Source organism: Arachis hypogaea, chromosome 2 (genome assembly GCF_003086295.3).
Source record: "Arachis hypogaea cultivar Tifrunner chromosome 2, arahy.Tifrunner.gnm2.J5K5, whole genome shotgun sequence".
Taxonomy (NCBI): Eukaryota; Viridiplantae; Streptophyta; class Magnoliopsida; order Fabales; family Fabaceae; genus Arachis; species Arachis hypogaea.
The window spans coordinates 51420980-51432450 of NC_092037.1; the positions used below are offsets into that span (position 1 = coordinate 51420980).

At 39.1% G+C, this 11471-nt stretch overlaps 1 non-coding gene across 1 annotated transcript; it reads right to left on the reverse strand.

Annotated features, from left to right (window-relative positions):
• Positions 1 to 8595: 8595 nt before the first annotated feature.
• Positions 8596 to 8699, reverse strand: LOC112763959 (small nucleolar RNA R71). Its single transcript, XR_003182968.1, has one exon. It is a non-coding gene; the product is annotated as a small nucleolar RNA R71 (small nucleolar RNA).
• Between the last annotated feature and the right edge of the window lie 2772 nt (positions 8700 to 11471).

Consider the following 11471-nt stretch of genomic DNA (forward strand, 5'->3'; position numbering starts at 1 on the left):
AGCATCATCCAAGCTTCTTGCCCAATCCTTTCTACGGTTAATTACAGTCCGTTCCAGGATTCTTTTAAGTTCTCGATTTGAGACTTCAGCCTGCCCATTAGTTTGTGGGTGATATGGAGTAGCCACTCTGTGGTTGACTCCATAACGTACTAGAGCAGAGTAGAGCTGCTTATTACAGAAATGAGTACCCCCATCACTGATTAACACTCTAGGGATACCAAATCTGCTGAAGATATGTTTCTGGAGGAATTTTAACACTGTTTTAGTGTCATTAGTGGGTGTTGCAATAGCCTCCACCCATTTGGATACATAATCCACTGCCACCAGAATATAGGTGTTTGAGTATGATGGTGGGAAAGGTCCCATGAAGTCAATGCCCCATACATCAAACAACTCAATTTCCAAGATTCCTTGTTGAGGCATAGCGTAACTGTGAGGCAGGTTGCCTGATCTCTGGCAACTATCACAGTTAAGCACAAATGCTCGGGAATCTTTATAAAGAGTAGGCCAGTAGAAGCCACTCTGGAGGACTCTTGTGGCTGTTCGTTCACTTCCAAAATGTCCTCCATACTGTGATCCATGGCAATGCCAAAGGATCTTCTGTGCTTCTTCTTTAGGCACACATCTACGGATTACTCCGTCTGCACATCTCTTAAAGAGATATGGTTCATCCCAGAGATAGTATTTTGCATCTGTGATTAATTTCTTTGATTGCACCTTACTGTACTCCTTGGGTATGAATCTCACTGCCTTGTAGTTTGCAATGTCTGCAAACCATGGCACTTCCTGGACGGCTAGTAATTGCTCATCCGGAAAGGTTTCAGAAATTTCAGTGAGAGGAAGGGACGCCCCTTCCACTGGTTCTATTCGGGACAGATGATCTGCTACTTGATTTTCTGTCCCTTTTCTGTCTCTTATTTCTATATCAAACTCTTGCAGAAGCAGCACCCATCTGATGAGTCTGGGTTTTGAATCTTGCTTTGTGAGTAGATATTTAAGAGCAGCATGATCAGTGTACACAATCACTTTTGATCCTACTAAGTAGGATCTGAATTTGTCAATGGCGTAAACCACTGCAAGTAGCTCTTTTTCTGTGGTTGTGTAATTCTTCTGTGCATCATTTAGCACACGGCTGGCATAGTAAATGACATGCAGAAGCTTGTCATGCCTTTGTCCCAACACCGCACCAATGGCATGGTCACTGGCATCACACATTAGTTCAAATGGTAATGTCCAGTCTGGTGCAGAGATGATTGGTGCTGTAACCAATTTAGCTTTCAGAGTTTCAAATGCCTGCAGACACTCTTCATCAAAGATAAATGGCGTGTCTGCAGCTAGCAGGTTGCTCAGAGGTTTGGCGATTTTTGAAAAATCCTTTATAAACCTCCTATAGAACCCTGCATGTCCCAAAAAGCTTCTGATTGCCTTAACATTAGCAGGTGGTGGTAATTTTTCAATTACTTCTACCTTAGCTTGGTCCACCTCTATCCCCTTGTTCGAGATTTTGTGCCCAAGGACAATTCCTTCAGTCACCATAAAGTGACATTTTTCCCAGTTTAAAACCAGGTTAGTCTCTTGGCATCTTTTCAGAACAAGTGCTAAATGGTTAAGGCAGGAGCTGAATGAGTCTCCAAATACTGAAAAGTCATCCATGAAGACTTCCAGAAATGTTTCCACCATATCAGAGAAAATTGAGAGCATGCACCTCTGAAAGGTTGCAGGTGCATTGCACAGGCCAAATGGCATCCTTCTGTATGCAAATACTCCAGATGGACATGTGAAGGTCGTTTTCTCCTGATCCTGGGGATCTACTGCAATTTGATTATAACCTGAATATCCATCCAGGAAGCAGTAGTATTCATGACCTGCTAGTCTTTCTAGCATCTGGTCTATGAATGGTAAAGGAAAATGATCCTTTCTGGTGGCTGTATTGAGTCTTCTGTAATCAATGCACATACGCCACCCTGTAACTATCCTTGTAGGAACCAGTTCATTTTTTTCATTATGAACCACTGTCATGCCACCCTTCTTAGGGACAACTTGAACAGGGCTCACCCAGGGGCTGTCAGAAATAGGATAAATAATCCCAGCCTCTAGTAATTTAGTGACCTCTTTTTGCACCACTTCTTTCATAGCTGGGTTCAGCCGCCTTTGTGGTTGAACCACTGGCTTGGCGTCATCCTCCAACAAGATTTTGTGCATGCATCTGGCTGGGCTGATGCCCTTAAGATCACTAATGGACCACCCAAGAGCTGTCTTGTGCGTCCTTAGCACTTGAATTAGTGCTTCCTCTTCCTGTGGCTCTAAGGAAGAGCTTATAATTACAGGAAAGGTTTCACCTTCTCCCAGAAATGCATATTTCAGGGATGGTGGCAATGGTTTGAGCTCGGGTTTTGGAGGTTTCTCCTCTTCTTGAGGGAATTTCAGAGGTTCTATTATCTTCTCTGATTCCTCCAAATCAGGCTGAACATCTTTAAAGATGTCCTCCAGCTCTGATTCGAGACTCTCAACCATATTGACCTCTCTTACCAGAGAATCAATAAGATCAACACTCATGCAGTCATTTGGGGTGTCTGGATGTTGCATGGCTTTAACAACATTCAATTTGAACTCCTCCTCATTGACTCTCAAGGTCACTTCCCCTTTTTGGACATCAATGAGGGTTCGGCCAGTAGCTAGGAAAGGTCTTCCTAGAATGAGAGTTGCACTCTTGTGCTCCTCCATTTCCAGCACCACAAAGTCAGTAGGAAAGGCAAATGGCCCAACCTTGACAATCATGTCTTCAATCACGCCTGATGGGTATTTAATGGAGCCATCAGCAAGTTGAAGACATATCCTGGTTGGTTTAATTTCTTCAGCTAAACCAAGCTTCCTGATAGTAGATGCAGGTATTAGGTTGATACTTGCCCCAAGATCACATAAAGCTTGCTTGGTACAAACACCTTCTAATGTGCATGGTATCATAAAGCTCCCAGGATCTTTAAGCTTCTCAGGTAAGCTTTTCAGAATGACTGCACTGCATTCTTCAGTGAGGTAAACTTTTTCAGTTTCCCTCCAATCCTTCTTATGACTTAAGATCTCTTTCATGAACTTAGCATAAGAGGGTATTTGCTCAAGTGCTTCTGCAAACGGGATCTTTATTTCAAGAGTCCTGAGATAGTCTGCAAAGCGGGCAAATTGCTTATCCTGTTCCGCTTGGCGGAGTTTTTGAGGATAAGGCATTTTGGCTTTGTATTCCTCAACCTTAGTTGCTGCAGTTTTATTACCTACAGAAGTGGGTTGGGAAGCCTTTTTAGAAAGGTCAGCACTTGTATGTGACTGATTCCCCACTGGCATTTGAATGCTAGTGGTGGGAGCTGGAGTGGCGTCAAATGCCACTTCCTTGTTTGTTACTGGCGTTTGAACGCCAGAACCATGCTCCTTTTGGGCGTTCAACGCCAGATCCATGCTTGTTTCTGGCGTTGAACGCCAGGAATAAGCATGGTTTGGGCGTTCAGCGCCAGCTTTATCCCTTTCTGGGCTCTGCTTGTCCTCAGAGGGATTTTTAGTAGCCATTTGTTCATTTCCTGTCTTCTTGCTACTTTGAAGTGAGGTATTTAATGTTTTCCCACTTCTTAATTGAACTGCTTGGCATTCTTCTGTTATTTGCTTTGACAGTTGCTTTTCTGTTTGCTTTAATTGTACTTCCATGTTCCTGTTAGCCATTCTTGTTTCCTGTAATATTTCCTTGAATTCGGCTAGCTGCTGAGTTAGAAAATCTAATTGCTGATTGAATTCATTAGCCTGATCCATCGGATTGAGTTCTGCAGTTACTGTTTTAGCTTCTTCTTTCATGGAAGATTCACTGTTTAGATACAGATGCTGATTTCTGGCAACTGTATCAATAAGCTCTTGAGCTTCTTCAATTGTTTTTCTCATGTGTATAGATCCACCAGCTGAGTGGTCTAGAGAAATTTGAGCTTTTTCTGTAAGCCCGTAGTAAAAGATGTCTAATTGCACCCATTCTGAAAACATTTCAGAGGGGCATTTTCTTAGCATCTCTCTGTATCTCTCCCATGCATCATAAAGGGATTCATTATCTCCTTGTTTGAAGCCTTGGATGCTTAGTCTTAGCTGTGTCATCCGTTTGGGAGGGAAATAGTGATTCAGGAATTTTTCTGACAGCTGTTTCCATGTTTTTATGCTGTTCTTAGGCTGGTTGTTTAACCACCTCTTAGCTTGATCTTTTACAGCAAATGGAAACAATAATAATCTGTAGACATCCTGATCCACTTCTTTATCATGTACTGTATCAGCAATTTGCAGAAATTGTGCTAGAAATTCTGTAGGTTCTTCATGTGGAAGACCAGAATACTGGCAGTTTTGCTGCACCATGATAATGAGCTGAGGATTCAGCTCAAAGCTACTCACTCCAATGGAGGGTATACAGATACTACTCCCATATGAAGCAGTAGTGGGGTTTGCATATGACCCCAGAGTCCTCTTGGACTGTTCACTCATACTTACTTCCATAATGGAATACAAGTTAAGAATTTATAGTTTGGAATGTGGCAATGAAATAAATAAAAATGGAATAGATAAAAAGAAGTTAAAAATATTTTTTTTTATATAAATTTTTTTTTTCGAAAGAAAATTGAAATTAAAATCTAAAAATGAAAAAAAATTTCGAAAAAGTAGTTGGAGAATATAAAATTTTTTTGAATTTTGAATTTTATGATGAAAGAGAAAAACATGCAAAAGACACAAGACTTAAAATTTTTAGATTTAATGTTCCTTATTTTCGAAAATTTTGGAGGGAAAACACCAAGGAACACCAAACTTAAAAATTTTAAGATCAAAACACAAGAAAAACTCAAGAACACCTTGAAGATTCACAAGAACACCAAGAACAAAAGGAAGAACACCAAACTTAAAATTTTTAGAAAACTTTAAGAAAAATTTCGAAATTTATAAAAATTAACAATAAAACACCAAACTTGGAGTTTGGCACAAGATTAAATCAAGAAAGATTATTTTTGAAAGAGATTTTCAAAAGTATTGGTGCTTCCTTATCAAGAATATAAGCCAATTGGGAATAAATATGACACTTGATGCAGATGTTCTTGAAAAGAAACTATCCTATTAAAATTTAATGACTCTATAACAATAAAAATAAAAATAAAAATAAATTATTCCTAATCTAAGAATTAAAATAAACCTTCAATTGTCCAAACGCAATAATCCCCGGCAACGGCGCCAAAAACTTGGTGGACGAAATTGTGATCTTTAATTAATGGCTCCTTGGCATGTGCCAAAAAGTTAAACTAATTTAACTAACTGATTAGAGAAGCTCACAACTTCGTTCAACTGACCAGCAAGTGTACTGGGTCGTCCAAGTAATACCTTACGTGAGTAAGGGTCGAATCCACAGAGATTATTGGTTTGAAGCAATCAATATTTATTTTATTAGTCTTAGTCAGGATATCAATAGGATTATTTGGATTTATTTGTAAAAAGCCAAACTGCAAATTTCATAAAATTGTAAGTTAAAATAATAGAGTTACTTGATTTTCAGTACTGGGGAATATGTTGGAGTTTTGGAGATGCTTTGTCCTCTGACTTCAACTCTTCCTTGAGATCCTCTTCTCACACACAGGTTCCTTCCATGGCAAGCTCTATGTAGGGTGTCACCGTTGTCAATGGCTACTTCCCATCCTCGCAGTGAAAACTATGCACGCACTCTGTCACAGTACGGCTAATCACCGGTTGGTTCCCGCTCCTACTGGAATAGAATCACTCTTTTGCGTCTGTCACTAACGCCCAGCAGGTTAAAGTTTGAAGCACGTCACAGTCATTCAATCCCGGAATCCTACTCGGAATACCACAGACAAGGTTTAGACTTTCCGGATTCTCATGAATGCCGCCATCAATCCGGCTTATACCACGAAGATTCTGTTGGGGAATCTAAGAGATATTCATTCAATCTGATGTAGAACGGAGGTGGTTGTCAGGCACACGTTCATAGGTTGAGGAAGGTGATGAGTGTCACGGATCATCACCTTCTCCACAGTTAAGCGCGAATAAACATCTTAGATAAGAACAAGCGTGTTTGAATGGAAAACAAAGGAATTGTATTAAATCATCGAGACGCTGCAGAGCTCCTCAGCCCCAACAATGGAGTTTAGAGACTCATGCCGTCACAAAGTATGTAATTCAGATCTGAAAATGTCATGAGGTACAAGAAATGTCTGTAAAAGTTGTTTAAATAGTAAACTAGTAACCTAGGTTTACAGAAAATGAATAAACTAAGATAATTGGTGCAGAAATCCACTCCTGGGGCCCACTTGGTGTGTGCTGGGGCTGAGACTAAAGCTTTCCACGTGTAGAGGCCTTTCTTGGCGTCAAACTTCAGGTTATGACGTGTTTTGGGCGTTCAACTCCGGATAATGACGTTTTTCTGGCGTTTAACTCCAGACAGCAGCATGAACTTGGCGTTTAACGCCAAGTTACGTCATCTATCCTCGCGCAAAGTATGGACTATTATATATTGCTGGAAAGCCCTGGATGTCTACTTTCCAACGCCGTTGAGAGCGCGCCAATTGGACTCCTGTAGCTCCAGAAAATCCATTTCGAGTGCAGGGAGGTCAGGATCCAACAGCATCAGCAGTCCTTTTTCAGCCTAAGTCAGATTTTTGCTCAGCTCCCTCAATTTCAGCCAGAAAATACCTGAAATCACAGAAAAACACACAAACTCATAGTAAAGTCCAGAAATATGATTTTTGCCTAAAAACTAATATTATTTTACTAAAAACTAACTGAAACATGCTAAAATCTACATGAAATTACCCCCAAAAAGCGTATAAAATATCCGCTCATCAGTCTTCGTGTTTGATCTTGATGTTTTCTTGTTTTGTGTCTTTTATTGTTTTTCATATGCATTTTTGCATTCATAGTGTCCATGCATTAAAGATTTCTAAGTTTGGTGTCTTGAATGTTTTCTTTGCATCAAAATTTTTTCAAAAATATGTTCTTGTTGTTCATCATGATCTTCAAAGTGTTCTTGGTGTTCATCTTGACATTCATAGTATTCTTGTATGCATCATGTGTTTTGATCTAAAATTTTCATGCATTGAGTCATTTTTGTGTTTTTCTCTCTCATCATAATTAAAAATTAAAAAAAATATATCTTTTCCTTAATTTTCTCATAATTTTCAAAAATTTGAGTTGACTTAGTCAAAAAATATTTTAAAATTAGTTGTTTCTTACAAGTCAAGTTAAATTTTCAATTTTAAAAATCTTATATTTTCAAAACTTTTTCAAAAATCAAATCTTTTTCATTTTTCTTATTAATTTTCAAAATTTTCTTTTTAAAAAATGTTTTTCAAAAATCTTTTTCTTAAATTTATCTTTATTTTCAAAAATTATGCTAACAATTAATGTGATTGGTTCAAAAATTTGAAGTTGTTACTTTCTTGTTAAGAAAGGTTCAATCTTTAAATTCTAGAATCTTATCTTTTAGTTTCTTGTTAGTTAAGTAATTAATTTTAACTTTAAAAAAATTAAATTTATCTTATCCTATCCTTTATATCATATCTTTTTCAAAAATTTGATTTTAAAATAGCTTTTCTAACTTCTTATCTTCTTATCTTTTCAAATTTGATTTTCAAATCTTTTTCAACTAACTATTTGACTTTTTGTTTGTTTCTTATCTTTTTCAAAACCACCTAACTACTTTTCCCTCTCTACTTTTCGAAAATATCTCATCCCTTTTTCAAAAATTCTTTTTAATTAACTAATTATTTTAAATTTTAATTTTAATTCTATCTCATCTTTAATTTTCGAAAATCATTAACTCCTTTTCAAAATTAATTTTTGAATTCTCTCTCTCATCTTCTTTTATTTATTTATTCATTTACTAACACTTCTCTTCACCTCTCTTCATCTCCAATCACTGCCTCTATCCTTACCCTTGTGTTTGGATTCTCCTTTCTTTATTCTTTTCTTCTTCTACTAATAATAAGGATCCTCTTTACTGTGACATAGAGGATTCCTCTTCTTTTCTTGTTCTCTTCTCTTTCATATGAGCAGGAACAAGGAAAAAGCACTCTTGTTGAAGCTGATCCTGAACCTGAAAGGACTCTGAAGAGGAAACTAAGAGAAGCTAAATTACAACAATCCAGAGGCAACCTTTCTGAAATTTTCGAACAAGAGAAGGAGATGGCAGCCGAACCCAACAACAATAATTCAAGGAGGATGCTTGGTGATTTTACTAAACCCACGTCCAAGTTTGATGGAAGAAGCATCTCAATTCCTGCCATTGGAGCAAACAATTTTGAGCTGAAACCTCAATTAGTTGCTCTAATGCAACAAAACTACAAGTTTCATGGACTTCCATCTGAAGATCCTTACCAGTTTTTAACTGAGTTCTTGCAGATTTGTGAGACTGTTAAGACGAGTGGAGTAGATCCTGAAGTCTACAGGCTCATGCTTTTCCCTTTTGCTGTAAGAGACAGAGGTAGAACATGGTTGGACTCACAACCTAAAGATAGCCTGGACTCCTGGGATAAGCTGGTCACGGCCTTCTTGGATAAATTCTTTCCTCCTTAAAAGCTGAGCAAGCTTAGAGTGGATGTTCAGACCTTCAAGCAAAAAGATGGTGAATCCCTCTATGAAGCTTGGGAAAGATACAAGCAGATGACCAAAAAGTGTCCTTTTGACATGTTTTCAGAGTGGACCATATTAGATATATTCTATTATGGTCTATCTAAGTTTTTCAAAATGTCATTGGACCACTCTGCAGGTGGATCCATTCACCTAAAGAAAACGCCTGCAGAAGCTCAGGAACTCATTGACATGGTTGCAAATAACCAATTCATGTACACTTCTGAGAGGAATTCCGTGAATAATGGGACGCCTCAGAGGAAGGGAGTTCTTGAAATTGATGCTCTGAATGCCATATTGGCTCAGAATAAAGTGTTGACTCAGCAAGTCAACATGATTTCTCAAAGTCTGAATGGATGGCAAAATGCATCCAACAGTACTAAAGAGGCATCTTCTGAAGAAGAAGCTTATGATCCTGAAAACCCTGCAATAGCAGAGGTAAATTACATGGGTGAACCTTATGGAAACACCTATAATTCATCATGGAGAAATCATCCGAATTTCTCATGGAAGGATCAACAAAAGCCTCAACAAGGCTTTAATAATGGTGGAAGAAATAGGCTCAGCAATATTAAGCCTTATCCATCATTTTCTCAGCAACAGACAGAGAATTATGAACAGAATACCTCTAACTTAGCAAACTTAGTCTCTGATCTGTCTAAAGCCACTTTATGTTTCATGAATGAAACAAGGTCCTCCATCAGAAATCTGGAGGCACAAGTGGGCCAGCTGAGTAAGAAAATCACTGAAATCCCTCCTAGTACTCTCCCAAGCAATACTGAAGAAAATCCAAAAAGAGAGTGCAAGGCCATTGATATAATCAATATGGCCGAATGCAAGGAGGAGGGAGAGGACGCAAATCCCAATGAAGAAGATCTCATGGGACGTCTCTCAAGCAAGAAGGAGTTCCCTATTGAGGATCCAAATGAATCTGAGACTCATATAGAGACCATAGAGATTCCATTAAATCTCTTTCTGCCATTCATGAGCTCTGAAGATTATTCTTCCTCTGAAGAGGATGAAGATGTAACTGGAGAGCAAGTTGCTCAATATCTAGGAGCCATCATGAAGCTGAATGCCAAGTTATTTGGTAATGAGACTTGGGAAGGTGAACCTCCCTTGCTCATTAGTGAACTTGATACATGGGTTCAGCAAACTTTACCTCAAAAGAAACAAGATCCTGGGAAATTCTTAATACCCTGTACCATAGGCACCATGACCTTTGAAAAAGCTCTGTGTGACCTAGGGTCAGGCATAAATCTTATGCCACTCTCTGTAATGGAAAAGATGGGGATCATTGAGGTACAGCCTGCCTTATTCTCATTACAATTGGCAGACAAGTCAGTAAGACAAGCTTATGGATTAGTAGAGGACGTGTTGGTAAAGGTTAAAGGCCTTTACATTCCTGCTGATTCATAATCTTAGACACTAGGAAGGAGGAGGATAAATGCATCATCCTTGGAAGACCTTTCTTAGCCACAGCAGAAGCTGTGATAGATGTTAACAGAGGAGAATTAGTCCTTCAATTGAATGGGGACTACCTTGTGTTTAAGGCACACGGCTATCCTTCTGTAACAAGGGAGAGTAAGCATGTAGAGCTTCTCTCAGTACAGAGTCAAACAGAGCCCCCACAATCAAACTCTAATTTTAGTGTTGGGAGGCCACAACCAAACTCTAAGTTTGGTGTTGAATCCCCACAACTAAACTCTAAGTTTGGTGTTGGGACTATAAAACATTGACCTGATCACCTGTGAGGCTCCATGAGAGCCCACTATCAAGCTATTGACATTAAAGAAGCGTTTATTGGGAGGCAACCCAATTTTTATTTATCTAATTTTATTTTATTTTATTGTTCTTTTATGTTTTATTAGATTCATGATCATGTGGAGTCACGAAAAAAATATTAAAATTAAAAACAGAATCAAAAATAGCAGAAGAAAAATCACACCCTGGAGGAAGGACTTACTGGCGTTTAAACGCCAATAAGGAGCATCTGGCTGGCGTTCAACGCCAGAACAGAGCATGGATCTGGCGCTGAACACCAGAAACAAGCATGGAACTGGCGTTCTACGCCAAAAACATGCTGCACATGGGTGTTGAACGCCCCGAACAAGCATCACGTCGGCGTTTAAATGCCAGAATTGAATGGAAAGGCATTTTACATGCCTAATTGGTGCAGGGATGTAAATCCTTGACACCTCAGGATCTGTGGACCCCACAGGATCATCTCAGGATCTGTGGACCCCACAGGATCCCCACCTACCATATTCTCCCCTCTTCTCAACATTCATCCTCTCTTTCCAATAACCACTCTTCCCCAAAACCCTTCACCAATCACCTCAATCTATCTTCCCAATTACCCCCTTCACCACTCACATCCATCCACTCTTCCCCATAAACCCCACATACCTTCAAAATTCAAAATTTCTTTCCCACCCAAACCCACCCTAAATGGCCGAACCTACTCCCTCTCCCCTTCCTATATAACTCCTCCATTCTCCTTCATTTTCACACAACACAACCCCCTCTTCTACACATTGACCGAATACACCTCCCTTACTCTCCTTCATCTTTTCTCTTCTTCTTCTTCTTTTCTTTCTTCTCTTGCTCGAGGGCGAGCAATATTTTAAGTTTGGTGTGGTAAAAGCATAAGTTTTTTGTTTTTCCATTACCATTGATGGCACCTAAGGCCGGAGAATCCTCTAGAAAAGGGAAAGGGAAGACAAAAGCTTCCACCTCCGAGTCATGGGAGATGGAAAGATTCATCTCCAAAGACCATCAAGACCACTTCTATGATGTTCTCGCCAAGAAGAAGGTGATCCCTGAGGTCC